The sequence below is a fragment of the Crocodylus siamensis genome, chromosome 7 (genome assembly GCF_052110815.1).
Source record: "Crocodylus siamensis isolate JL-2025a chromosome 7, ASM5211081v1, whole genome shotgun sequence".
In the NCBI taxonomy this organism is placed as follows: Eukaryota; Metazoa; Chordata; order Crocodylia; family Crocodylidae; genus Crocodylus; species Crocodylus siamensis.
Genome location: NC_143401.1, coordinates 24,414,006 through 24,439,214, shown reverse-complemented (window position 1 = coordinate 24,439,214; position 25,209 = coordinate 24,414,006). Strand labels below are relative to the sequence as shown.

Genomic DNA, 25,209 nt, shown 5'->3' with positions numbered 1-25,209 from the left:
AAATGGTGAAAGTAGTGTGTGAGAGAGAGAGGGGGAGAGAGAGAGAGGTTTGGGGTTTTTTTTTTTTTTTGTTTGCTGGTTTTGCTTCAACATCAGATTACATTCACTAAACTCAGCAAATCACAGTACTCTAAAGGGAATTCTGCTAAGCAGCCAGAATTGATACAGCTACATTTTGCTGGAGGATTCATGTAGCAGGGTTTCTATTTTTTCCCGTTTTTTGTTTTTGTTTTTTTTCTCTTTCTTTTTTTTCTATGGTCTGCTGAAATACCTTCTGTTAGTTAGAACCACATTCCTGATTGATTCTGTTCTCAGAATGGAATGGCAGCTCTCTTGTTAATGAACCTCCCCAAATCAAAAATGCAAGAGGTGCCCTCTGTGTGAACGTTCAAGTGCAAGTTAATCATTGGCAGCAGAAGGGCATGTATGCTTTTGGTCTGAAACCTTGCTATTTATAACTTTTATAGATATAACAGCATTAGGCTTTGAGAAATATTTGTGCAGCTGGGAAGACCAGATAAGTTCAGCTTGTTGCCTTTTTAAAAGTCAATGATTTTTAAAAAATGTTTTGCTAAAAAATGATCATGTTAGATTGACAGAAAATAAAGGCTGAAACCAAACTCTGCCTTCAGCTATCCCTGGACTTGAGATCCAGTCCAGGACTTCATAGTTGCACCTTGTGTTATTGATGATGAAACCCAGAGCTGGTGACTTGGGCCTATCATTCATAGGGAAGTTAAATATTTAAAAAGAGTATTATGGCTAGATTCTGCTCTTTGATAAGTTGATGCAGATCTTGATGAACTCTTCTGAACTGAATGATTCCAGATTTACTATCCTAAGCTCTTTTGTGCTACTTATGCACTGCTCTGGCAACATAAACAAGCTGGTAACTTGGTGAACCTAGCCAGATAACATTTTCTGTCATCTTGGGGTGGCAGAGAATTCATATGGCTAGAATGAAACTGCCCCTTTCCCAGGAATGTGAGGAAAAAGGGGTATAGCACCAGTGTCCCTTCACACCTGCAATTACCAGCTGCTGGAATAGTTCCTGAGGCAGAGGCAGCCATGCATTATGCAGATCAGGCTGTTGTAAGTGATCAAGATTGCTGGCTTTTGTGAAAACAACTGACTGCTTTACCTTTATTAGTTTTTTAGTTGAGTGAAGCATGGGCTGTTTTGTGTAGTGATAGCAAGGGCTAAATTAAGCTGGCCCAGGGTTGGTAGCTGGAAAAATGGCAAGTGTTTCTGTTCAGGTGGATCTGGACTATAGGTAAAGATGCAATTCCAGGTATTTCATGAATGACTTATTTTTTAAAAATACTTAATGGAAACATATGAATACCCTTGCTTAATAGGCATTATAGGTATTTCTCAACCATGGAGCGCTAGAGCTCTGCTACTTTTCTTTGAAAATAAATAGTCATGGAGCTTGCTGGCTCAAAATACAAAGTAGTCTCACACGTGAGAGCTTTGTTCAGCTTGTGTGTCTGAGAATACACTGAATTCCTGCCTTGTTTTCCAGCCAGTGACATGAGATAATGAAGTTAGTGTGAGTTTGGGAGATCAGCAAGATCATCTTGGTGAGCAACAAAATCTAAATGATTTGGGAGAAAGTGAAATGGTAATGTCTGCCACTCTGCCTCGGCTCTCAACAGAATAAACAGAGAGCTTTACAATGCAGGGTCCTGTTGACCCTTCCCTTTTCAGCTCGGGGCTCCTTGTAGCTTTTTGTCCACCTGAAGGACCCTCCATTCACCACTGTATATCCAACTGCTCATTTAATCCTTTCTGCTCAGTAGATCCCTGCAGAAGATATTCACTAGCCCCTCTTCAGACTCTGGGCCTCTCTTGGCAGACTTCCTTTGAGTCTTTCCTAGATCCTGCTCTCCCCTCAACAATTTCTGGCCATTTTCTACTCCTGGCCAGACTGTTAGAGAGAACTTGATAGTATATTCTTGTATAGCATAGCCCTCCATGATCCATTTCAGTACCTCCATAAGTGAGTGAGTAGGTTTCATTTAATACGAGACATCACTTCTGTACTGCTGTCACCTATCCAGCGGCATCTGAAGATCATCACCTGAGAGCCAGAAAACTAGGCATAGGTGGAATGGAGCATACTTTCCTCAAAAGGCCAGCTTAGTCTGTGATAATGAAGAGCAGTCTTGCAGCTAGCTCGCTGGACTGGTGGTTAGGATATCGGTATTAAGTTTTCAGCTCTGCCACAGAGATTCTGTGACTCTTAAGCTAAGTTAACTTAATCATTCTGGATCTATAAAATGGAGGCAATAATGCTTCTTATGTCTGTTTTGTCTATTTAGAATGTAAATTGTTTCAGGGGAGGAACTGTTTCTGGCTGTTTATTATACAGCACTAAGCACAATGACACATGAACTTGATTTAAGCCAAAAGGAGCTACTGTAATATATGGAGGTAGTTATGTTGTTGTTTAGGGGTTGTAATTATGCTACTTGGATAATTTTGCTGAAATTTCTGTTTAGAAAGCATAGATCATTAACAGCACAAAATTGGGATCTTAGGGTTTTTTTAAAGGTAAACAGCCATGGTAGAAAAAGGTTGAACTTTGCCTCTAGTGTGGCAAGTACAGATTTGTGTTGATTGACCACCACTGAACAGGCTAGAGTAACATTTAGCACACAAACAAAGTTTTAGCTTACCTGTTTATAAATTATTTTTGGGCTCCATTAAAATCAACTGGCTCCATCTGGATTCACTCAAAACTCCATAGAGCCTGGAATGCATAATTCAGGGCTGTCCTACAACACAACAAATCCCATACAGCCCTGACATGGTTGACATCTGACTTCCAAGAATTTATGTATTCAGGGTTCCCAGGAATATTTCATAACTCTTAAACCCCACCCCCCACAAACAAAAAAACAAACAAAAAACAAACCCCAAAACAAACAGCAACCAAAAAAACCCAATGAACTTTGTAGGCTTTCATGAAACCTAAGCAAGACCCAGAAACCTGTTTCTATTCTGTTTTCTTCTCAGCACCTTGATAGACACTGAGACATGCCAGCCTGTATGTTGACATCATCTTTGCACTTCACTGTTAAAAATTTTTGCATTTTTAGTTCTTATTCACTCCTGATCTTTCCTGTCTCACACAGGATAATTTCCCTGACAATCAAATCTGATGTCACAAAAAAGTTGATGTAATATTAAAGAAATAAATCAGTCTGAGTAAATAAATTAAGTAAAGTAAATAAATTATGTCCTGATTACAATGTCTGGCAAGTTATTAGAATCTCATTTAATAGAATCAGCTTCAAATAAGTTCAGAACTTCCCAAAAACAAATGCCAAAACCACTGTATTGCAGGCATTTTCCACCACGTATAAGAATATTACTTAATGGAATCAATGTCCAGTTCTGAAAACACACTTTATACTGTAAATACAAGAGTTTGTTTTTTTGTTATGGCTATTAGAAAAAATGTCCACATGGATGCCTATTACCTGCCCAGCTAGGTTGCAGTACAGTGCACATGTTACAATACTGAGCACACGTGATCCTTGTGTCCACTTGGGCTTCTTACTTTGCTCTCTACTTTGCTGCCACTTATTTAAAGCTCGTATTATTAGAATCAAAAGTGCTCTGCATAATGTAGTTCTAATAAGTGATGGATGCTGTAGCAAGAAAGGAGGTAGAGTGAAATAGAACATCTATATGTATAACTGAACAAAGATGCTGTCCTTGATATGTCAGTGGCTCTTGAAAGAGTGTAGAAAGTTGGTGTTCTTCACAGCATAAAAAAACAGTGCCTCATATTTTTAATGATAGACCATCTTCTGGACAAAATGTACAAGCTGTAAAAGAAACGTGTTGTTTTCCATGATGTTTAGATGAAACAACATGGAGGTTTAGCTTGCTTTCTTGCTCCCCTCCTGTATTATGCCTCAACACAATGGTCTTTATACTGGGAATCAGGAAAAGGGGATGGGGAACAGTGACAGGAATGAAAGTAATTGTTAATGCTGAGGCCACAGCTGGAGTACTGCATCCAGTTCTGGTCTCCACATTTTAAAAAAGAAGTGGAGAAGCTTGAGAGAGTCTAGAGGAGAGCCATGTGCATGATTAGTGGTCAAGAGAACAGACCTTATGAGGAGAGGCTGAGAGGCATGGGACTTGTCAGCCTGGATAAGCAAAGGCTCAGGACTGATTTGGTGGCAGCCTATGAGTATATAAGGGGTGTGCATCAAGAACTGGGAGAATGTCTATTTACTAGGGCACTCCAAGGGAAGACGAGGCCTAATGAGTCACAAACTGCTGGAAGACCATTTTAGACTGAACATAAGGAAAAACTTCTTTACTGTCTGAGTCTCCAGAGTTTGGAATAGCCTCCCCCCAGAAGTGGTGCAAGCACCTACTCTGGATTCCTTTAAGAAATGCTTGCATGATGATCGTGCTGGGATGATCTGACCCCAGCTGACTTCCTGCACTTTGGGCAGGGGGCTAGACCCTATGATCTGGTGCATTCCCTTCCTGCCCTAATGTCTATGAAATCTGTGAAATCTAAAATTTGAAAGTGGGTGGAGTTGGGAATCTGTAAGCTGTGCTGGTTTTTATCTAGAAATTACTGCTCACAATTCTGCAAGATGTTGAAATTTGTCATAATAGGCAGGGCTCTGTCGATGGGTACAGGGACCCACACAGATCAGATTTGCAAGGTGAAGGAGGGCCACAGTTTGGATATACATGGGTATAACTGGAATCGGGTAATGGATATCTCTTAAATCTCTGCATGGTTAGGAGAGATTTTAGACAAGCGTCTGGGCACAAAATATGGAGACTAGGGTGCACCAATAGAGATTTTTGGGGCTGAAACGGATAGCTGATTTTTAAGGAGGGCATATCAACCGATGTGATGTCCAGTACACAGCCTGGCAGCTTGAAGAGCAATGTCTAGCTGGTAAGTTTGTGGTGGAAGGGGAGGGAGAAGGGAAGAGGTGTGGGAGGAGATCAAGGCTGAGCCACATGGTGAGGGAGGGAGTGGGGCTGGGGTTGGGGCTGGGGCTGGGGTTGGGGCTGGAGCAGGGGTTGGGGCTGGAGCAGGGGTCAGGGCAGGTGCTGTCCAACTAAGGCGGAGATGTGGCTTGTCTGGAGGGCACAGGGTGGGTGGTTTCTGCCACTGTGTGCACTCCTGGGGACATGCACCCCCATGCCCTCCCAATCTGCATAGGGTGGGGTGGTCTACTGCTGCAGGTTGGGGCTGGGGTGGTGCTGGGTTCTTCCCAGCAGGGGCTGGGCTGGGGTGTGCTCAGAGCTGGTAGGGGGCTATGGAAAGGTATGGGGCTGCAGCCACCCTAAAATTTACCATAGCCCCCTCCAACCCCCTCTCCCAACTCAGCCCCTGCTGGGAAAAGCCTGATGCTGCCCTGGTCTTTATATTGGTGCCAATCCGATATTAGACCAATGTATCGGTGCACCTCTAATGGAGACCCATTTTCTTACTATACAACAAAACCACACTTTGTACCAGAAAAGCCTGATGGGGGGCCATCCAACATTAGAAGAAAAAATGGAATTGACTATCACAAGAGCTACCTCGCAGCCAGCATGATAGCATAGAGGAGCATCAAGACACTACCTGACCTGAGGAAGGGTAACTTTGTGCTTGGAAACTTGTCTAAAATCTCTCCCAACCAGGCAGTTGGGCCAGTCACACTCCAAAAAGTCCTTGCCTCACACATCAGAGGTAACTCCAGTTTCAGGTTGCTAAAGCTTGAATCTGGAGTAGTCATGAATGCTATCTGATAGTTCGTGTTCATTTTGCTATGTTGAAATATTTGTGTCTGAAATATTGTTGAAAAATTCTTGCACAGTTTGATCATTATTATTTTAGACTGGGCTTTTCAAAGGACCTAAAGGAGGGAGGTGACACAAATCCCATTGGTTATTTTCAGTGAGCTGAGTATCTAAAACTATAATCACCATCACCTAGCTTTTAAATATTAACTCAGGAAAGCATGCTGTAAATGTACAAAAGAACTTGGTATCCTTATTCTCATTTTACATATGGGGAAACCAAATCGTAGAAAGGTGAAGTGACTCACCCAAAGTCACCCAGATAGTTAGCAACAAATCTGGGAATAGAATCTAGGTCTCCTGGGGTCCCACCTAGTGTGTCCAGTAGGCTGCATTGGTTTATAGGCTCATTTGAAAATCCTAGTCTCAGGGCATTATCATTTAGAAAAAAATCACATTGAAGCTTATTATCTGAGCAGTGCTTCTGCTCCCAAAAGAATCTGGGTGTTTATGAAAGGGTTTTTAAACCAGTTCGCACCAGCAAGTCTCTTTATACATATGGGATCCAGAACAGTTTTTAGATTTGCCAGATGAATGCTGAAAAAATAAATAAGCCTGTTGATGATATTTGCATGTTACCTCTTGTTTAAGTACTTAATAGCATAACCAAGAATAGGAAATTGACCCTGTTAAGTCCTACATGTTTGTAACGTTGATGTAATGTCCTTGTTTAAGTTCCCACACAGTATTTCATATGTCCTGGAGCTTTTCTCCAAGTGTTGTTTATTCGAAAATGTTTGCATTTCATAGGGTAGAAGAAACTTGCCATAAATGTTCTCCCCACCTCAGCATGTGCTGTAAAGCAGTGCAGCTTTAAGTTGTGTCAGAGCTTCTCATGTGATTGGCTACTCCTAAAAATGGCAAAACATCAGTGCTTCACATACTCTGAGGCACTGAGGGTTTGTAAATAAGAAATCATCCAAAAATAACACCAGTTTTGGCAGGGGCAAGGTAGTTGGGAGGAAGTTTGTCTGCAGATAACCCACAAGACTACCATTTTAAATGGCTTCTTAATAAGATCAAAAAACTACCCACGTTTTTGGTGTGATAATTTTGTATTTTCACTGATTTTTGGATTCATTCTTTGGGATTTAAGTTTGTGGAGTCCTCCAGAAAACCAAAATTATCAGTTCATGTGTATTCATTGCAGCTTGTCTATAACATCTACAGTAGCATGTGTGGGGCGGGGGGGAATCAGTTTGCTACAGATCTGTTTAAAATGCTTTGCTTTCATATTTGCCAAGTTCCTTTATTCTCAGTAGAATTTAATGACTCAGAACTCTTAAAATCTTTTCCATACATGGTTAAAGTAACCATTGATGGAGGGGAAGGGGCAGTGTGTTTAAAGTTTCAAACAAACTTCCATGGCTGCTTGAAAAGCCTCTCAGTTTGCTTATGCAAGTTGCTGTGCCTCTTGCTGTATATGTTTTTTTAATAAGTCATGCTTTAAATTTAATGACCGTAAGTCAGTGGTTCATGTATATGATGAACAATATATTATTGTCTACTGTGCTGATGATGAGAAGGTAGTTACTTAGACAGAAATGGACCTTTCCCAAAAGTCATATTATGCCCATCTTTCCAGCTTTCCCTTCTTCAGTTTGCTGTTTTCACTATCTTCCGATTTCCTAGGCCCTTTCTTCATCTTTTACTTCTTTCACCTTGAAATATGTAGGTTAACTTCATTGACTTCATACCTGACTCCAATCTGTTTATAGTTTCATCCATTTCTCTGCTTGCAACAGTATAGTATATACAGGACTCATTGACTGTTAGCATAAAAGGTAAACAGAAGTTTCTAAACTCTTCCTGCATTATGAGTTTTTGCTTCTGCAAGTTTATATTTAAAGAAACCTGTGGAGTAATTTAAAAATTCATGTGCAGTAGGCTGAACCCTGATGATAGCTTTGGGATGGTTGGGGAAGAAAATGAAATTAAGACAGATTCTTGAAATGAAATTGAGACAAGGTCAGGCAGGAACTTATGAGTGCTGATGCTGCCTCTGCCACCTACCTGCTACATGGTCTTGGACCAATCCCTTAGCCAGGGTGACAGGATTTTCAAAAGCACTCTGTATTGGTCAAACTCTACATCCATTCAGTTCAACTGAGGATGAATTCTTATGTATGTTAACTCCCCTTTACACTGCAATTTAAAAGAGCTGGTATAAAGGGACTTCAATGAAAATGCTACTGAAGCCCTGGAAATCTTTTTTTTTTTTTTTTTCATTGGCTTCAACCAGCAGAATTAAACAAATGTCAAGCTCTTTGCAGAATCCCATCTTGTGTGTCTCTGTTTCCTGATCATTAAAATTAGGATAATAAAGCTTGCCTACCTTATGCAGCTGCAGAGAGGATTAATTAATGTTTGCCCTGCCCTTTGAAGATATCCAACGCTATGTAAGTACCAAGGCACGTCATTAACTTGAACTAATTTATTAGCTGTTTGGTGAAGAATTAATAAGGTATTTTATATTCCTCTGAGGAACTGTACCAAAGTCATGTGATTTAGTTTTATTAACCAAAACAGGTATTGGAAATTGATATAGGAACCTGACATTTGATATGTACTGCTGAAGCTCTAGATTGCATCATTCTGGGGGATATTATGTCTTGTGTTAACCATGCCATAGATCACAAAACTATTAGTGGGAGACGGTTAAATTTTGTCATAACATTGCAACAGTCTCCCAGTTGCTTGTGGCATTTCATAACAGATCCTTGTTAAAGTTTACAAGGATATATAAAGATCTTTCTCTAACTGCCACAAGCATTTTACAGGTTTAAAATGGAGCATTTTGTTTCAGAAATGTGCTGCTTCACCCCCCATTAATAGTTTGCAATGTAGCTTAGGGTAATGTCTCTCAGTTTGTATTAAAATGTTAGCCAGAGTAAATTTAAAAAAAAATTTAAAGTGTTCTGTTATTTGAACTGAGTCAGTTGTCAGATAAATAGAGACCACTGTATTAAGTGTCAACCACAAACAAGCTGGCTAGCAAGGGCCTCATTCTGTAAACCTCTATTTGTAGAAGTCATCCTTATTCATGCAAGCAATTCCATTGATGTTAGTGAGATTGCTCATGGAAGGACTGTTCACTTGGGTACAAGGTTACAAGATCAGAAACAAAATGCAGGATACATCATGTGTGTGCTGGGGGCGGCAGAGCCTGTGAGATAGTGATGGGTTGCCCTGAAGCACAGATCCTGTGTATCTCTTGCCTTTTCAGTGAGTAAGTGGTTATGGGACAGAAGTGATGTTGATCTGAGATGTGGTCAAAGGAAATGTCTTATTTCATTTCCCTCCCCAGCTTGGTCTATGAATGTGCAGAATCAATAAAGATACATAAATGTTTCATAGACTTACTTTATATTTCGATCTCTGTGACATATTCTATCTCTCTTAACACTGGAAGAAGCAGGATCTATTAGAGCAGATTATTAAATACAGCTAACAACATTGACTGACTATTTCTGGAAAGCAAATGTACGTAATTAGAAAAGATGTAGTTTTATCTGTGTGGATAAACTACTTCTGTTACACAGGAGAGCAGTAAAGCAGGTTGAGAAGGAGATGCTTCATTAACTGTATACCCACAGAGCACTGTGGAGTTGCAGCTGTCCTACACAGAGGTGTACACGTGGCAGCACCATGCTCTGGACACCCATGATGCATGGGGCAGCACTGGCTATGGTGGACCTGATAACTGTGGTGTGATCAGCTTGCCACTGTGGCAGTGGCTATTTTTGTGGTCCCCCCACAAAGGTGGTGTCCAGAGCTGCTGTCCTGGTTATACCCCCTGCCCCTGTTTATGCTACTGGCCCTGCAGTTGCCAATATGCTCCACAGGAAGCAGGAGAGGACAAATTTAATCTGAAGAAGCTAGGATGAATCTCTGTGCTTATGAAAAAGCTTGTGGGATCTTTAATGTCAGAACAGACAGAGATGACAGCTTTCCAGAACGTCATTTGAAGGCACATATGCAATAACTTTCATGAACATAATGTCTCCGTCTTGGAGGGCTGACACAGCCAGGGTGTGTTGGGAATGGTTGGTAATGGGTAATATGAACTTAATTTGTTGTAGTTACGCCAAACGGAGATGAGCAGGGTGCAAGCAAGATCTAATTTTACAGATCACAAGCATGTTGACTCTGCATGTGCTCACATTGATAGTACCTAATCATATATTTGTTGGTACACATGGTACAAAATCTGGGCAACTGTTTCTTTAGCTTTGTGCAAAGGACAGAGTATTTTTAGGACAGTTTATGGTGCAGAGCATTCTGGGAAGGCCAATTGCAGAGATGTGGGAATGAGAAGGAATGTCCAAACACAGTTAGGGTTCATGTCTAAGTGTAGTGATCTGGTTGTAGAAGGACAACCATTTGGAAACCAGGCTTCTTTCACATGTTTAGTTGTTAGTTTATAGGTGTTTACCTCAGTCAATAACTGTGGTGGCCACAAATGTGTAGAGCCAAGAATATCATCAAAAACTCTGAGTTAGCATTATGATGTAGACAGCCTCAGAGGTTGTGTTAGTTTGCAAGCCATGCTTTGGAAAATTTCTGTGGGAAAACCTAGACACTGGTAAACACTACAGAGTTGCTTTGTATTGATGGGATGAAGGCAGGAAATACATTGGGTCATAAAAATATAACTTGCAGCTGATAGCAAATCCCAATTTTTTTTACAAATCCAAAAGCTGAGAGTTTTAGGTTATAAACATTTCAGGCATGCAGGAAACCTGCAGCACCCTTATAGGCTCGGCGGTGCTACGTTGGTTAGCACTACAGAAGAAAAAGACTTGGGGGTCATCATTGACCACAAGATGAACATGAGCCTGCAATGCGATGCTGCGGCTAGTAAAGAGACCAAAATGCTGGCGTGCATCCATAGATGCTTCTCGAGCAAATCCCGGGACGTCATTCTCCCCTTGTACTCGGCCTTGGTGAGGCCGCAGCTGGAGTACTGCATCCAGTTTTGGGCTCCACAATTCAAAAAGGATGTGGAGAAGCTTGAGAGAGTCCAGAGGAGAGCCACGCGCATGATCAGAGGTCAGGAAAACAGATCTTACGATGACAGGCTGAGAGCCATGGGACTCTTTAGCCTGGAAAAGCGCAGGCTCAGGGGTGAGCTGATGGCCACCTATAAGTTTATCAGGGGTGACCACCAGGATCTGGGGGAACATTTGTTCACCAGAGCGCCCCAAGGGATGATGAGGTCGAACGGTCACAAACTCCTGCAAGACGGTTTCAGGCTGGACATAAGGAAGAATTTCTTTACTGTCCGAGCCCCCAAGGTCTGGAACAGTCTGCCAGCGGAGGTGGTTCAAGCGCCTACATTGAACACCTTCAAGAGTAAATTGGATGCTTATCTTGCTGGGATCCTATGACCCCAGCTGACTTCCTGCCCTTTGGGCAGGGGGCTGGACTCGATGATCTCCCGAGGTCCCTTCCAGCCCTAATGTCTATGAAATCTATGAAATTAAATGGTTATTTAGAGCTGAGTAAAATGTTACCCTTTTCTGTGTAAGAATTTGTAAATTAAAAATGGACAGTTGTGGCATACACATTTTGTCATTTTGAATAAAGACAACATTTTCCTTTTGTATTTTGGGGGAAAGAATGCTTCTTTTGGAGCTGGGGGATATTCTGAAGGATTTTTTTAAAGTCACGGAAGTGTTACCTAACTCGATCCATCCCTTTTGAGAATGCCAGCTATTGTTCTCTTCACCACACTGAAATGATGGATAGACACTTGAGCCCATATCCTGTTCCACTTATTAGGTACCTACATAAGTTCCTATTACACCCTGCTCAAGTCCCTTAAAAACCGTTAACACAAAAGGTGAGTGTGCCCTTCTCCTGCTCACTGCTTTGTGAGTTAGACTTAACGCTAAGATGATGGCGTGTTGCAAAGGTGGATGTGTTTTAACATTTTTCAGGCGGATGAGCAGGATTGCACGTAGATACTATACATTGGGGGAGGTTAGATCAAGTTAAAAATGGACACCCAATGTAAGGTAAATTGGGATTATGGTCTGCAAAGGGGTTTGGGGAGGTTGAAGAGGGTTTTGCAGGATTGGAGGTACAAGCAGCGTCTTTGGGTGGGGGTCAGAGGGGCTAGCGGGGTCTGCAGGAAGGCTTGGGGGTTTAGGAGGACTCTTCCTTCCCTGAGATCTGGGGCTATTTTTAGCCCCCTGACCCCCCCACCCCAAGATAAACCACACCTCCCCAGTGATTTACAAAATAAACTACATACCCACAATTTACTTCCTTGGCTCATAGCATCAGTGAATGCTAGTAAAACCAGCACTAGGAGCAGCTGCAGGATGGGGTTTTGGTGGGCGCAATGGTGTCTCGCTGTCCGCGAGGGGGTGGTTGTCTGTCTGAGGGTGGAGCCAGAGGACTAAAAATAGCCGGGGGGGGGGGGGGCGCGGGAGAATGGGTAGGAAAAAGGGAACCCCTGGGGCTGGGGCCAGCGGGTAGGCTTTCCCAGCCCTGGGGCTGTGCTGAGAACATCAAAGAAGTTCAGTTATATTGGTGTTGCTGGATCCTATCTAAGTGAGGCTATGTCCAAGGTACAGTTTGCTTAGATTGGATCAGCGATTTTTAGACCAATTTAACCTTCCTGGACTTCTGTAAAGTTTACACTTAGATAGATCTGACTAGGGATCTAAGTGTAAGGTCTGAACCTGGGTGAACTAAGTTGTATTGGATGGCCTTTTTTTAACACAATCTAACTTTTGCTCTAACCTCCCAAAATCTCTGTGAATACCCTGTAGTTCACTTAGGTGTCCAACAGGTGAAGTAGAATGTGGTTTGTGATGTTAGGGGTTGATCTGCAGTTCACTAGCTTTCAGGCATAGAGTCCTGTGCATTTCCCCTGGCCTTGAAGCAGACCTTAACAATGTGAAGTGGCAATGCATAATAGTTTTTCCAAGTGAAACGTCCACTGGTAATTTAAACAGGATGTAATTAGTCAAGGTAGGGCTTAGAGCAGGACATTGAGTCTCATCTTTACAAGTAGAGTTACTTGATACAGAAAGTATTTTGGAACCAAGAGTTCTAGATGTTTGCATTTCTTGATCCAGAAAGCTTTCTTATAACATGTCAGTAGAGTTCATTCCAAGATGGAGTTGAAGGACTGATGGGCAGAGTCTGCAATTGCCAGTGTTGAGGAGAGCATTGGACTGCGAAAGGACATTTATTTCCCTTTGTCTGCCCCTGCCTTAGGCTAATGTGGACTGAAAAGCTAGATCTGCCTTCATACTATTTATGACTTGCAGTATACTAGACTCTGTCTCAAATTTTTCAAAAGCTCCAAAGTGACTTGGGAGCCAAAGTTCCGTTTGAAGGATTATTTAGGCAATAAGGAGCCTGTATTTTATTGGAGGTCATGTGGGCATTTCTGAAAACGTTAGCCATTGTCTTTTCCTGCTATTGCTAATGCAAGTTAACCTCTAGTGTATAAAAAGCTGTCTAATTACCATGTTATCTGGATGTGATCCATTCAGGGATAGATGACAGGCTTGCCAACATGGTTTCAACTGACTTATGCTAGCTCTACCACCATGGACTAATACAGTAGAACCAAGCCAGTATAGCTAAAGTGCCAAGTTTTGAGAAGTGGAAAAAATGGGGTATCAATTGCACCCTGTATTCCTTTGATAGGAATTTTTCCTCTCTCTCTTTGCTAATAAAACCATTAAAAAAATAAGAATTCTCATGGTCTGAGACTACTAGTGTTGAGGAATCTGTAGTCCATATGCATATCATGAAGTAAGCAAGCTTTCAGTCTGCTAGCAGCAATGGGATGGGGAACCAAGGCCTGTTTGGAATTCTAGGCCCAAAAGATAGTCTGTGTTATATTGCTTCACTCGGTTTTTTTGCATAACATATATATGAACAATACCAATGCATGTCAAAAACCACCTCTTGAATCATTTCTAATGCGACATATTTCCTAATGTAGGACCCCACAGTCTACCATGGTTGTTGTATCTTGGCATGATTTTATTAATCCTGTTGTGATGAAATGGGAATCTATTAATCTCATCTCTGTGGTTTCCAAATCTGTAGCAGATGCTAGCTACGCCTATTTCTTTATTCCTCATGTCCATAACATGAATCCACAAGCATTCCCTTTGTTTAGTGAGAACTCCATTGTTGTTACTGTTGTTAATTAATTTAACATTTATATTAAAATAATATTTATAGGTCACACTCAGATTGGGCTTGTTTTGCAAGGTGCTATAGAGTCAAAAAAAAACTTATGATTTTTCCTTTAAATCATATTTTGGGGTTAACAGCTGCATTATTTTTTTTCTAGCTATTTCTGTCCTTATTCTACTGTCAGGTTGCTATTTCTCTTTGTGTTGACTCTCTTTTTGTGTTTTAACACAACACTTAAGCCCCCCCCCCCCCCCCAAAAAAAAAAACAAACAACCCCCAAAAACCAAACAGACAAAAAAACAACTAACAAACCTGAGATCTCTGTTGCTGCTTTCCCTCAATAAAAACTTTAGTTTGGCATGCTATTCATCGACCTTGGTTATGAGAAGTGATTATGGCCCCAGTTCAGCAAAGCACTCAGTTATGCATGTACTTAAATGCTTTGCTAAATAGAGAGAGCCTTAAGCACAGACTGAAGTGCTTTGCTGAATCATTGTCCGGTGCTCTGAGGTCCAGGTCTGGCAATTGTTTTATAGTCTTAACTTTAGATCCATGAGTAGTTCTGTTTACTTCAATAGAACTACAGTCACACTGCAAGGGGAATATGTGTTTGTGTGTGCAGGATCAAGGCCCAACTTTTTCCAAAACATGAGGCTTGCCTCTAGAAGAAGTGGAAGTTAAGTGGATCTGAATCTTTCTTAATGAGCAGTGAGTACACACAGACCTAGCTACCTACCACACCGTAACAGTTGGCGTTTTGTGTTCATTTGCATGACAATGACAGCGATGCTGAGATGCCATGTATTGTCTGTTGTTGGGTGCTAATGAAAGACGTTGAACTGGGATAATCAAGTGACCTGTAGCCTTGGTACAACATGGGAAGTGCCAGCTTCCATATGCTTTTTTTCTCTACCCAGCTACCTCCCCCTGGGCTAGCAGTGCCATTTCCAGTCACGTTGTCTCTATGGTGTAGTCCCTGATATCTGTGCTGATGTAGGGACCATTTTGATAGAATGAGGTTTTTGTACATATTTCTCAAGAATTCTTGCCCATAAGAAATGGGATGGAGTTAACTTGTTTCACCTGGGAAGCCAAACATCTGTGACATGGTAGTGACTTTTAGTCTCTCCTGAAGTAGATCCAAGCCAGTGATTTTGCTGAGTAGTGATTTATATGCAGTTCCCCCCCCCCAGTTATTCAGTAATTTTATCACATGGTATGTTAACATTCACAGGGTGCATCTATAATGTGCATCTGGCTTCCTCTGTAAAAGTATATTAATTCATTCCTAAAATCCTGACTAGACAATAAACCCTGAACTGTGCTGGATATGTAGAAAAACAGAGCCCAAGAAGAGTGAAATAAACAATAAAGAATTCCCCATATCAATTAAAGGAAGCAGTGTGGTTTAGTGGCTAGAGTAAATGACTATAACCTATGTTCAGTTATTGGCTTTTTGCCTGTGACTTGCCATGGGAACTTTGGACAAATCATCTCATACCTGGAGCCCTAGTTCCTCCATTGATCCAAGGGACAAGATCGTTTTAATTAATTTTTTAGATCCCGAAATAAAAATGCAAAGTGTTTTTTTTATCTTTCCCTGTTACCCTCACACTTAGCTTTATAAAGAGCATTACAGGGCTTTGTTATTGCTAACAAGACTCATCCCATGATGCAGTTAGAGATTTGCTGTTTGTAACAGCATAGTTTCCATTTGCCATGAAGGTCTATTTTTGATCTCACATTATTTAGGACTGGATTATATCACTTTATTTGTTTCTATAGATACTTTATTCAGAAACTAAATCCAGAAGCAGTGGCTTGGCAGTTAATCGGGTTGAATACTCAGGCTTTACTGAGACTAAATAAGGCTTAAATGTTTTCGTTCTGATGTTTACTCTTCACCTTAATGGGCTGGCATTACTGAAGCCTGACAGATGCAAGGCTGCTTTTCTGAGTGTTGATCACCATCCCCAATAGTGGGTAAGTGTTATTAGCACTGTTTAAGATATAAGTGACTTGTTGATTCAAGAGAGAGACAGGGGGTTTGACTTATTAACTGTTTGTACTTGGGGATGCTTATTAAGATGTCAAGTAACTCTTATGATGGACAGCATTATGATACTTACTGTAGTGTCTCTCTGACATTTGGAACAGGCAGCTAGCCTGATAGGCAGTGAGGCATTCAATTTTCTCAACTATCCTCTGAACAGCAATTCAAACTGATTGCCAGCTGCCCTGCCACCTATCACTAAACAATTCATAATCAGCTGTTACATCTCTGAGACTTTAGGTAATACTGATCTGTTACAAGATGTTTCCATAATACTGTGTTCAGTAAACAATATTGCTGCTTTGCCTTTTTGCCTTCTGCTTTGTAAAAAAATGTTTGATGAAAACCAGTTTGACCTCAGGTGAGGCCACCCAGGACCCTCAATGGAGAAGCACAGTATGGTGATGAGCGTAAAGCATTTCTCCTCTGCCTGGAAAGGATTTGGGAATAAGCAATGGCCTTACTGTCTGAGAAAGGGTCAGGACCATGGTAGGGGCATGGGTTATGCCATGCCATGATGGGAGGCTCTTTGTGCACTGAGGAGCTTGGGCCCTCTGTGCTTTTGGTGGGACACTGTCTATCCTGCCCTTTTTGGCTCAATGCCTAAGTCTCTATTTCCTTCTCCCCAAATATCACAGCTACAGTGGGGTTTATGCAGAGTGCTGTTTTGATTTATACCAGTCGAGTCAGTAAAATAGTGTGACTTGGCACCTGTACAAGGGCATGGGGGAAGGATGGTCCTTGCCAAGTGTGCAAACGGCTTGTTTGACTTTTATTTCAGCTCAAAGGTGGAATAAACAAGGTGTGGCGATGCAGTTAGGAAGGCCAACCACACCTTGTCATGGATCCACAGATGCATCTCATGCAGATCCAAGGAGGTGATACTCCCCCTCTATGCGACACTGGTCAGGCCGCAGCTGGAGTACTGCGTCCAGTTCTGGGCGCTGCACTTCAGGAGGGATGCAGACAACATGGAGAGGGTCCAGAGGAGGGCCACTCGCATGATCAGGGGGCAGCTGGGCGGGCCCTACGAGGACAGGCTCAGGGACCTGAACCTGTTCAGCCTCCACAAGAGAAGTGGGGGATGTAGTGGCCTGTTACAAACTAGTCGGAGGAGACCAGCAGGCATTGGGGGAGTCCCTGTTCCCCCGTGCACTACCAGGAGTGACTAGAAATAACGGTCACAAGCTGGCAGAGGGTAGATTTAGGCTAGATATCAGGAGGCGCTACTTCACTGTCAGGGCGGCTGGGATCTGGAACCAACTTCCAAGAGAAGTGGTGCTGGCTCCAACCCTGGGGGTCTTTAAGAGGAGGCTAGATGAACACCTTGCTGGGGTTGTTTGACCCCAGTACTCTTTTTTGCCATGGCAGGGGGTCGGACTCGATGATCTGCTCAGGTCCCTTCTGACCCTACAAACTATGAAACTATGAAATCTGGCTCAGCCTGGCTCAAAAGGGACCCAGGAAGAGCAAAATACAGGACAGTGAATGTGAACTGATAGAGACTTTGCTCTGAATTCCAGATGAGATGCCTGCTGCTACCATCTTGGCACTGACCTGTGGTGACTGTCGGTCAATCTTAGGACCAAGTCCTATGGGACAGAGCTGTGTGTAGCATGGCATAATGGTGCTTGCTGTGGGGAAAAGGACTGGGGTTTTAGGCCCTCTCCTCTCTGAAAGCCATCCAATGTATGGGTTGGTGCAGCTTCCCCATGGAATATTCCTCTGTGGCTGGTGCCGTGAGTTCTATTGTCTGCTGAGTGTGGTGGTCTTTATATTTTAATCAGATTACTGATTGCACTGAAGGTAAATGGATACAATTACTTCTGTAACTGCACCTCTCCTCTACTTTTTTTGGGTAGCACCTTAAGCACTGCAAACCTTGAGTTAATTAACTACAAAGAAATGCTTAGTCATACAGTTGACGCCTGTTAGTAAGAACATCTTGGTCCCATGGTGCTATTTTGCTCCTCAGCGGCTGTTGCTCTTACAAAGAATGTTGTGTGAAAATATGGCTTAGAAAATATCCCCGGGAACTGTTGCTGCTAAGAGTTTGTTGCTCTTACCAGATTTTGCTGCAAACTAGTGTCAACTGAATACAGCAGCTGACACATTCTGAAGAGCATCCATTGAATTATAAATGTCAGGGCTTGTCAACATATGGCCCCAGGGGCTGGATCTGGCCTGCAGAACCATTGGAACCAGCCCATGGATGTGAGGTTTTGGCAGCATGTGGCAGCAGGGGGCTTCAGCTGCAGGAATTTTTCCCATGAGAATAAGCAGTGATGGTGGCCAGGTCCTAGTGCATGTCTACCTGTCTCTGACCCAGGTGGGCCAGTCTAGCCTCAGGTGGACAAGGTTGCCTATCCCTGATGCATGTACTTCTGTGACTCAAGAGTTAAAATCTGGCCTTTTCTTTTTCTCCAGAGGAAATAGGCTTTCCACTGGAGTAAATTTAGATTATCTCAGTGTTATTAAAGACTGTTATGAATGATGCAAATTGTAACCAGAATAAAAAAAGTGCAGTATGGGTCTAAGTCTACATTGTTGAATCAACTAAAACTGGATTTCTTTGCATTTTAGAATTGACTTTTCTGCCAGGAAGAATTTGCCTGTGACTTTAGTTTGCTAATGCAAGTCACTGACTGTCTTCTCATGAGTACCCTTTCAGTACAATGTATGTCACTTGCTTTAAAGTGCATAGCTAGACACAGGTGAAGGCAAGCTTAGTCTCTGGATGGACCTGCTGCTGAATGCAGTTACATTCAAGGTTATCCCATCCTCAGTGCAGATTGTGACAAAGTTGTGGTTTTATAGATCCAGCTTAGTTCATGTTTACCAAAACAAAGTATTCTAGTGAATACTTGCTGATAGCACAGCATCTTCACTATAGGTTTTTGCCATCACAGCCACATTAACTGGGGACATACCTTTTCATGCCCATGACCATGCTATCAGAAACCTGTAAGGCAGATATAGACACAGTCTTTCTCCCTCTTTTAGTTCCTCCTTATCAACATGGGCCTGATTGAAGGGTTCATTCCTTTGTTCAGTAAGGGTATGAATAAATGCTTGCCTCTGAGTGAAGCATCAAGGGTCTGCCACTTTTTCCATTGAAGTTGGTGTTAGTTTGCTGTTGGCAGTGCAGGATTAGATTCTAAAGATGCAGACAGAAGTTATGTTTATCCTGCGATCAGCCCCTTGAAAGCACTTTACATCTGTGACCTTACAGAAGAGCATGGCTGCAAAGCATTTTAAAAGGACTTGATCCTGCGATTATCTGAATCTTCATTACAGGAGGGTTCAGGTGAAGGTGCTCCAAAGAAGAGCATCTTCATTAACTTGTGTCAGCGTGCACCAGGAGCAGGGCTGGGCTGATGGAGCCCAGCAGTGTTCCCAGTGCTGTCTTCAGAATGGGAGGGGGTGGAGGGAGCAGAGAGAGCTTGGTCTGGGATTTTTTCAGCCGGCACTGGAGGGTGGGGTGGGTGGATTGAACCCCCCCCCCCACCAATGTGGGAGGGCTTCAATCCACCCACTCTACCCTCCAGTGCCAGCTGAAAAAATGCCAGAACACATTCCTTTCCCCCCCCCCTCTCTTATTCTGAATACAGGGCTGGGGCTAGGAGAGGGAAGGAATGGGGATAGGGGAGAGCAGCTGCAGACTTGCAGTTGCTCCAAATTGCAGCTGGATCCCTCAACCCCTGGAAGCCAACAGAGAACATCTGTTGTTTCCTGGGGATTGCTGTAACTCATGGCACCTCCTGCAAAGCACAGTAAGTTACAGTGGGGAGCTGAACTTCTGTCTACAACCTAAATGTAGAAGGACCATTTCATGGTTGGTAAACCAAGCAGGTACAAAGGCACCTTATTCAAAAGAGCCTTTGAGGAAGGGCAAGCCTTACTCAAAAGCTCCCCTAGCAGAAGGAGAAATATGACTTAGTGATTTCTTTGTGTGTTGCATAAAGATATTGATAACCTTGTACTTGCTTCATGGGTTGAACGTAATTTACAAGAAGCCAGGGCTTTCTATGTGACTTGTAGCAATGCACTCTGATAGAAGTCTGTAATATCTTTTGTTTGGGAGCCTGGAAGGAACCTATGGTCTATAGCAGGGGTGTGCAACCCCAGCCCATGGGCCTGATCCTGAGTCAGGTGGAGTGGAGTTGGGGTGACTGGACCAGATCTTGAGCATGCAGGACTGGGGTAGTGGAGCCTGATCCAGCATGTGGGGGGCTGGGGCTGGGGCTGGGGCAGGGGCAGAAGGCCCAATCCCTCATAGGGCCATGGGTACCATATGGTGTGTGGAACCAGGGCCAGACCAGCATACACTGGATTGAGGCCCACACACCAGATCAAGTTCACGGAGTAGATCTGGCCTATGAACCCATCCCGTACCCGCTATCCAGCCTGCGGAGTGCAAGGGTTGGGCACCACTGGTTTACAGAGTGACCGATCAGATAAAATTTGGAATATTGAGTAAAAAAATATGAGTTGTTAATTATAGGGGTTTCATGCAATTAAAATGTTATCTCCTACATATTTAGTCCAGATTAGAGTCTGCTCTGTGTACCACTTGAGGGCCATGAAGTCATTAACATGAAATATTTTTCCATGTATGGCCACAATGTTTTTCAAGACCAATGTGTAATGATTAAACACATCCATCTCTGCTGCTTGCTTGTCTTTTGGACTTAAGCATGTTAGTAAGAAAGTAATATGAGTATAAAGGATTCTATATATATTAATCACAGGAACAACCTTTGATGTTTCGGCTGTGGGGCTCCTGGGGGTGGGGGGCAAGGAGGGGTCATCATTCACCTATGGAATTATACTGATAACACCAGCTAAGGATCTGCCTAAAGGTTCAAGTTCTAATTTTTCAGTTGTGGGTGTTGGTAGTATAGGCAACAACACTGCCTGCTGGCACTGAAGTCTGAGCAACTGCTGATGGAATTTTTTAAATTAATAAATATTAAGACTGATAAATACGTGCTCTTCTGTCCAAAGAAAGTCTTCCATTCTTTACAACAAACACAATCATATTGGAACAAGCTGGTGAACTATCCTTGCAGCCCAGCTCTGCTACTACACCTCTTTTATTTATTACCAGCATGGCTGGAGGGCATAGGCAGTGGAAGTGGGGGGCTAACTGGGCTCAGCCCCCCCTGAATGCAGGCAGCAGGTAGGCCCCCAGGGCAGCCCAGCTGCAGGCTGCTGCAGCATGGGGATAGGCACGCACAAACATAGCCTGCACAGCCAGGATCACAGCCGGCCCACCAGCAGGCAGGTTAGTTTCTTTCTGTTTTCTTTACCTGGGCTTGCGGGGGGGGGCGGGGGGAGGGGAACAGATCAAGATCCCCATGGTGCAGGAGGCAGTGGGGTAGGGGCAGGGGCGAATCATTTGCCCCTGCTCCATTTCCGGCAGCACTGTGGGGATTGCCTCAGAACTCATTCATGGGGCTGGGCCAGGTCATGGGGCAGTTGGAACCTGGCAGCTGGTTCAGGGGTGTAGGCGAGCAGCTCCCGCCACTGTGCGCACTGTAGGGGAGCTGTGGGAGGCGGAGCACATTCCTTCCCCCCTTGGCTTCCCAGCACTGCACCCCGGATGATCCTCTGGGCTCTGATTGTCCCATGACCTGGCCTGGCCAGGGCCCTATTCACAGTGAATGGGGTCCTGGCTGGGTCGGGTCGTAGGAGAATCAAAGCCCTGTGGCTTCTCCAGAGGTGCAGCGCTGGGCAGCCAAGGGGTGGGGGTGGGGCACGTGGCACCCCTGGTCTTTGCACAGGCAACAGGTGGCCTGCAGCTGCAAGTGTGCTCCTCCTGCTCCCTGCCTTGCTGCTGCCTCTGAAAGTGGCGCATCATCATGTGAGTCTTGCTGCTGAGTGGGCCAGGCAGTGAAGCACATGGCATTGCACTGTGCTACTTTCAGAGGCGGCAGCAAGGCAGGGAGCAGACAATGCAGTTCACAGCTGCAGCCTGCCCCTCTGTGCAAAGTTTGGGGAGCCATGTGCCCCCCCCCTTGTCTGTCTGGCACTGCACCTCTGGAGGAGCCACTGGGCTGTGCCACGCCCTTCCTGGGGACAATGTGGGGTGGGTGTGGGGATCCTGCGGGCTCCATCTCTTCCAGCTTGACAGTACAGTCAAGGCTGACCCTGTTTTGTGCATTTGCATCATGTATATAGAGGTGACTGCGTAATGACTCAAAATAAAGGCTTACTCTTGTATATTGTGGAGGGGTATGGGTGGGTGGGTATGAGGCTTATGGGGGGGCTGTGGGTGTGTGTGTGTGGATGTGGGTGCGTATAGGGTTTGTGAGGTGTATGGAGGCGGAGGGTGGCTGGGGGTGGGGGTGTCACGTGTGTGTGTGTGTGTGTGTGTGTGTGTGTGTGTGTGTGTGTGTGTGGGGTGGGGGTTGTGTGTGCATAGCAGTGAGTGGGGCTGCCTCCGGAAGTGCATGGGTGTGTGGGGAGGGTACATATGGGGAGAGGTATGCAGTTTGTGAGCGGGGGGGTGGATGCAGTGTTTTTGGGGGGGGTGATTTTTGTGTGGGGGAAGGTGGGGTTTTGGGGAAGGGTTTGTTGGTATGGTGGGGTGTGCATGGGAGCCCTGTGTATGCATCCCCACCAAGCGAGTCAGCACCTGCCCCCACCCTGCAACAGCCTGGAGCCTGCACATGCCCTGCAGTGCCTCCCTGCCAGTGCCAATACCTTGCAGCCCCAGGTCCATCTCATGACTCCTCCAGACTCACCCCAGAAGTGGATCAGCCAGAGCCCAGGCACAGCCCCAACCAGACGTGCCCCACGTGTGCTCTGTACCACCAGCCCATAGTGCATTCTGCTGCCCGCAGTGGGGCTGGGGTGGCTCCTCAGCTGGATTGCCTTTTTAGGCAAACCAGGTGGCAGCAGCTTCTTGTATCTTCTGCTGCCACCGCTGGCCCCAGCCCTGAGGTACCGGTGGGGACCCATGCCTCAGCTGTGACAGCCCTAAGCCTGTTCCGGTCTCGCTTGCTCATGCTAAACAGGCAGCAGCAGCTCTGGCCTGGCAGAAACTATTGCTCAGCGTAGGGGAAAAGCTGTTCCTCCCCCTCGCTGCTGCCTGGTATTCCCTGCTACGGCCACCCAGAGCCCATGCTGGGCTGCCTTGTGGCTCTGCCACTGTCACCACTGTCTCTGGGCTACCCTGCGGGGCAGTGGTGGCAGTGCAGAGGAGCCCAGGTACAAGAAGTTGCTGCTGCCTAAAAAGGCAGTCCAGCTGCGGAGCTGCCCCAGTCCCACTGTGTGCCCAGAGGCAACAGAACGTGCCACTGCCTGACAGTGCCTGGGCCAGGCAGGACTGAGGGACCTGCCACAGGCTGGACAAAGCCCCTCCATGGGCGGGGTCTGGCCCATGGGACATTTTGTCAACCCCTGTCCTAGTCTATCCTCACCTAATTAGCATATCGCAGGGGATGGGTTTTTTTTTTCAGTGAGGTCTTAACCTCCTCCCTGCCAGTAGCTGTGTCTCTTCATACTGATTATTAGGTCCAGTACATACAACTGGACAGGTTGCAACGGTGGGCGGATGAGAATAGGATGGGGTTTAACACTGATAAGTGCAAGGTGTTGCACATGGGGAGGAAGAACCGGCACCACACTTACAGGTTGGGGAACTCCCCTCTTGCCAGCACGGAGACGGAAAAGGATCTTGGAGTCGTCATTGACTCCACGATGAACATGGGCCGGCAGTGTGGGGAGGCAGTCAAGAAGGCCAACCGTACCCTGTCATGCATCCACAGATGCATCTCGAGCAGGTCCAGGGAGGTGATCCTCCCCCTCTATGCGGCACTGGTCAGGCCGCAGCTGGAGTACTGCGTCCAGTTCTGGGCGCCACACTTCAAGAGGGACGTGGACGATATGGAAAGAGTTCAGAGGAGGGCCACTCGTATGATCAAGGGTCAGCAGGGCAGGCCTTATGAGGAGAGGCTACGGGACCTGAACCTGTTTAGCCTCCACAAGAGAAGGTTAAGGGGGGACCTTGTGGCCTGCTACAAACTGGTCAGGGGGGATCAGCAGGTATTGGGGGAGTCCCTGTTCCCCCGTGCGCTGCCAGGAGTGACCAGGAATAACGGTCACAAGCTGGCGGAGGGTAAGTTTAGATTAGATATTAGGAGGCGCTACTTCACAGTCAGGGCGGCTAGGGCCTGGAACCAGCTTCCAGGGGAAGTGGTGCAGGCTCCTAGCCTGGGGATTTTTAAAAGGAAGTTAGATGAGCACCTTGCTGGGGTCATCTGACCCCGGTGCTCTTTCCTGCCAAGGCAGGGGGTCGGACTAGATGATCTACCTAGGTCCCTTCCGACTCTAGCTACTATGAAACTATGAAACTCTACTGAAATCAAAAGATTCATACTAGGCATTAGTTTGACCCACCATCTTTAGTCTCATTTTTGGCCTCCAGCAACGTCCTATAAATATTTTATCTCCATGGTTTTTGCTTGGGACAGAGTGACAGTGAGGCTAGATCATCTTCATTGCTATTAAACGTTCATTCCTATTTGCCTATGGTAATGGGAAGGCAGAAAGTCTCCTGGTTTCTAGGAGTTTGTTAAAATAACTGGGTTTCACGAGACAGAAAGTTTGTTTTCCATTGGTAGGACTCTCTTGTGTTAGCTAGTGCACCCCTGTGTTCTGGGTTAGTTTTGAACAGAGAAAATTGAGTTACTCAAGGTCCACAACTTGGCATGCACCGTAGTCTAATCATAACTTTAAAGCTTGTGGATAACAGTTTTCTTCCCATTCAGATTTTTACTCTGAATGGGGAAAAAGCACCCTATGCTACCAGTGCAGCCACAGTGGTAGTGAATTTCCACTGCATAACTGTCCACTGATCCTTTTTTTTGGAGTAGCCAGGTGCCCAGAAATGGTAGCATGGGGGAACATTTTTTCCAGAGATCCACTACACAAGCACTTGTAAAGGGATCTGTTAACATAGCTACAATTTCTTGCAAATCTTTACAGGAATCAGGCTAAGTTTGGTGTGGATTCATAGAATCCAGAGGAGAGCCACGCGCATGATCAGAGGTCAGGAAAACAGATCTTACGATGACAGGCTGAGAGCCATGGGACTCTTTAGCCTGGAAAAGCGCAGGCTCAGGGATGATCTGATGGCC

General features: G+C 44.7%; 1 protein-coding gene across 4 annotated transcripts in view; it reads left to right on the top strand.

Moving 5' to 3' along the window:
- Positions 1–25,209, top strand: part of SORBS1 (sorbin and SH3 domain containing 1) — a 271,569-nt gene that overhangs the window by 90,938 nt on the left and 155,422 nt on the right. The window lies entirely within an intron of this gene.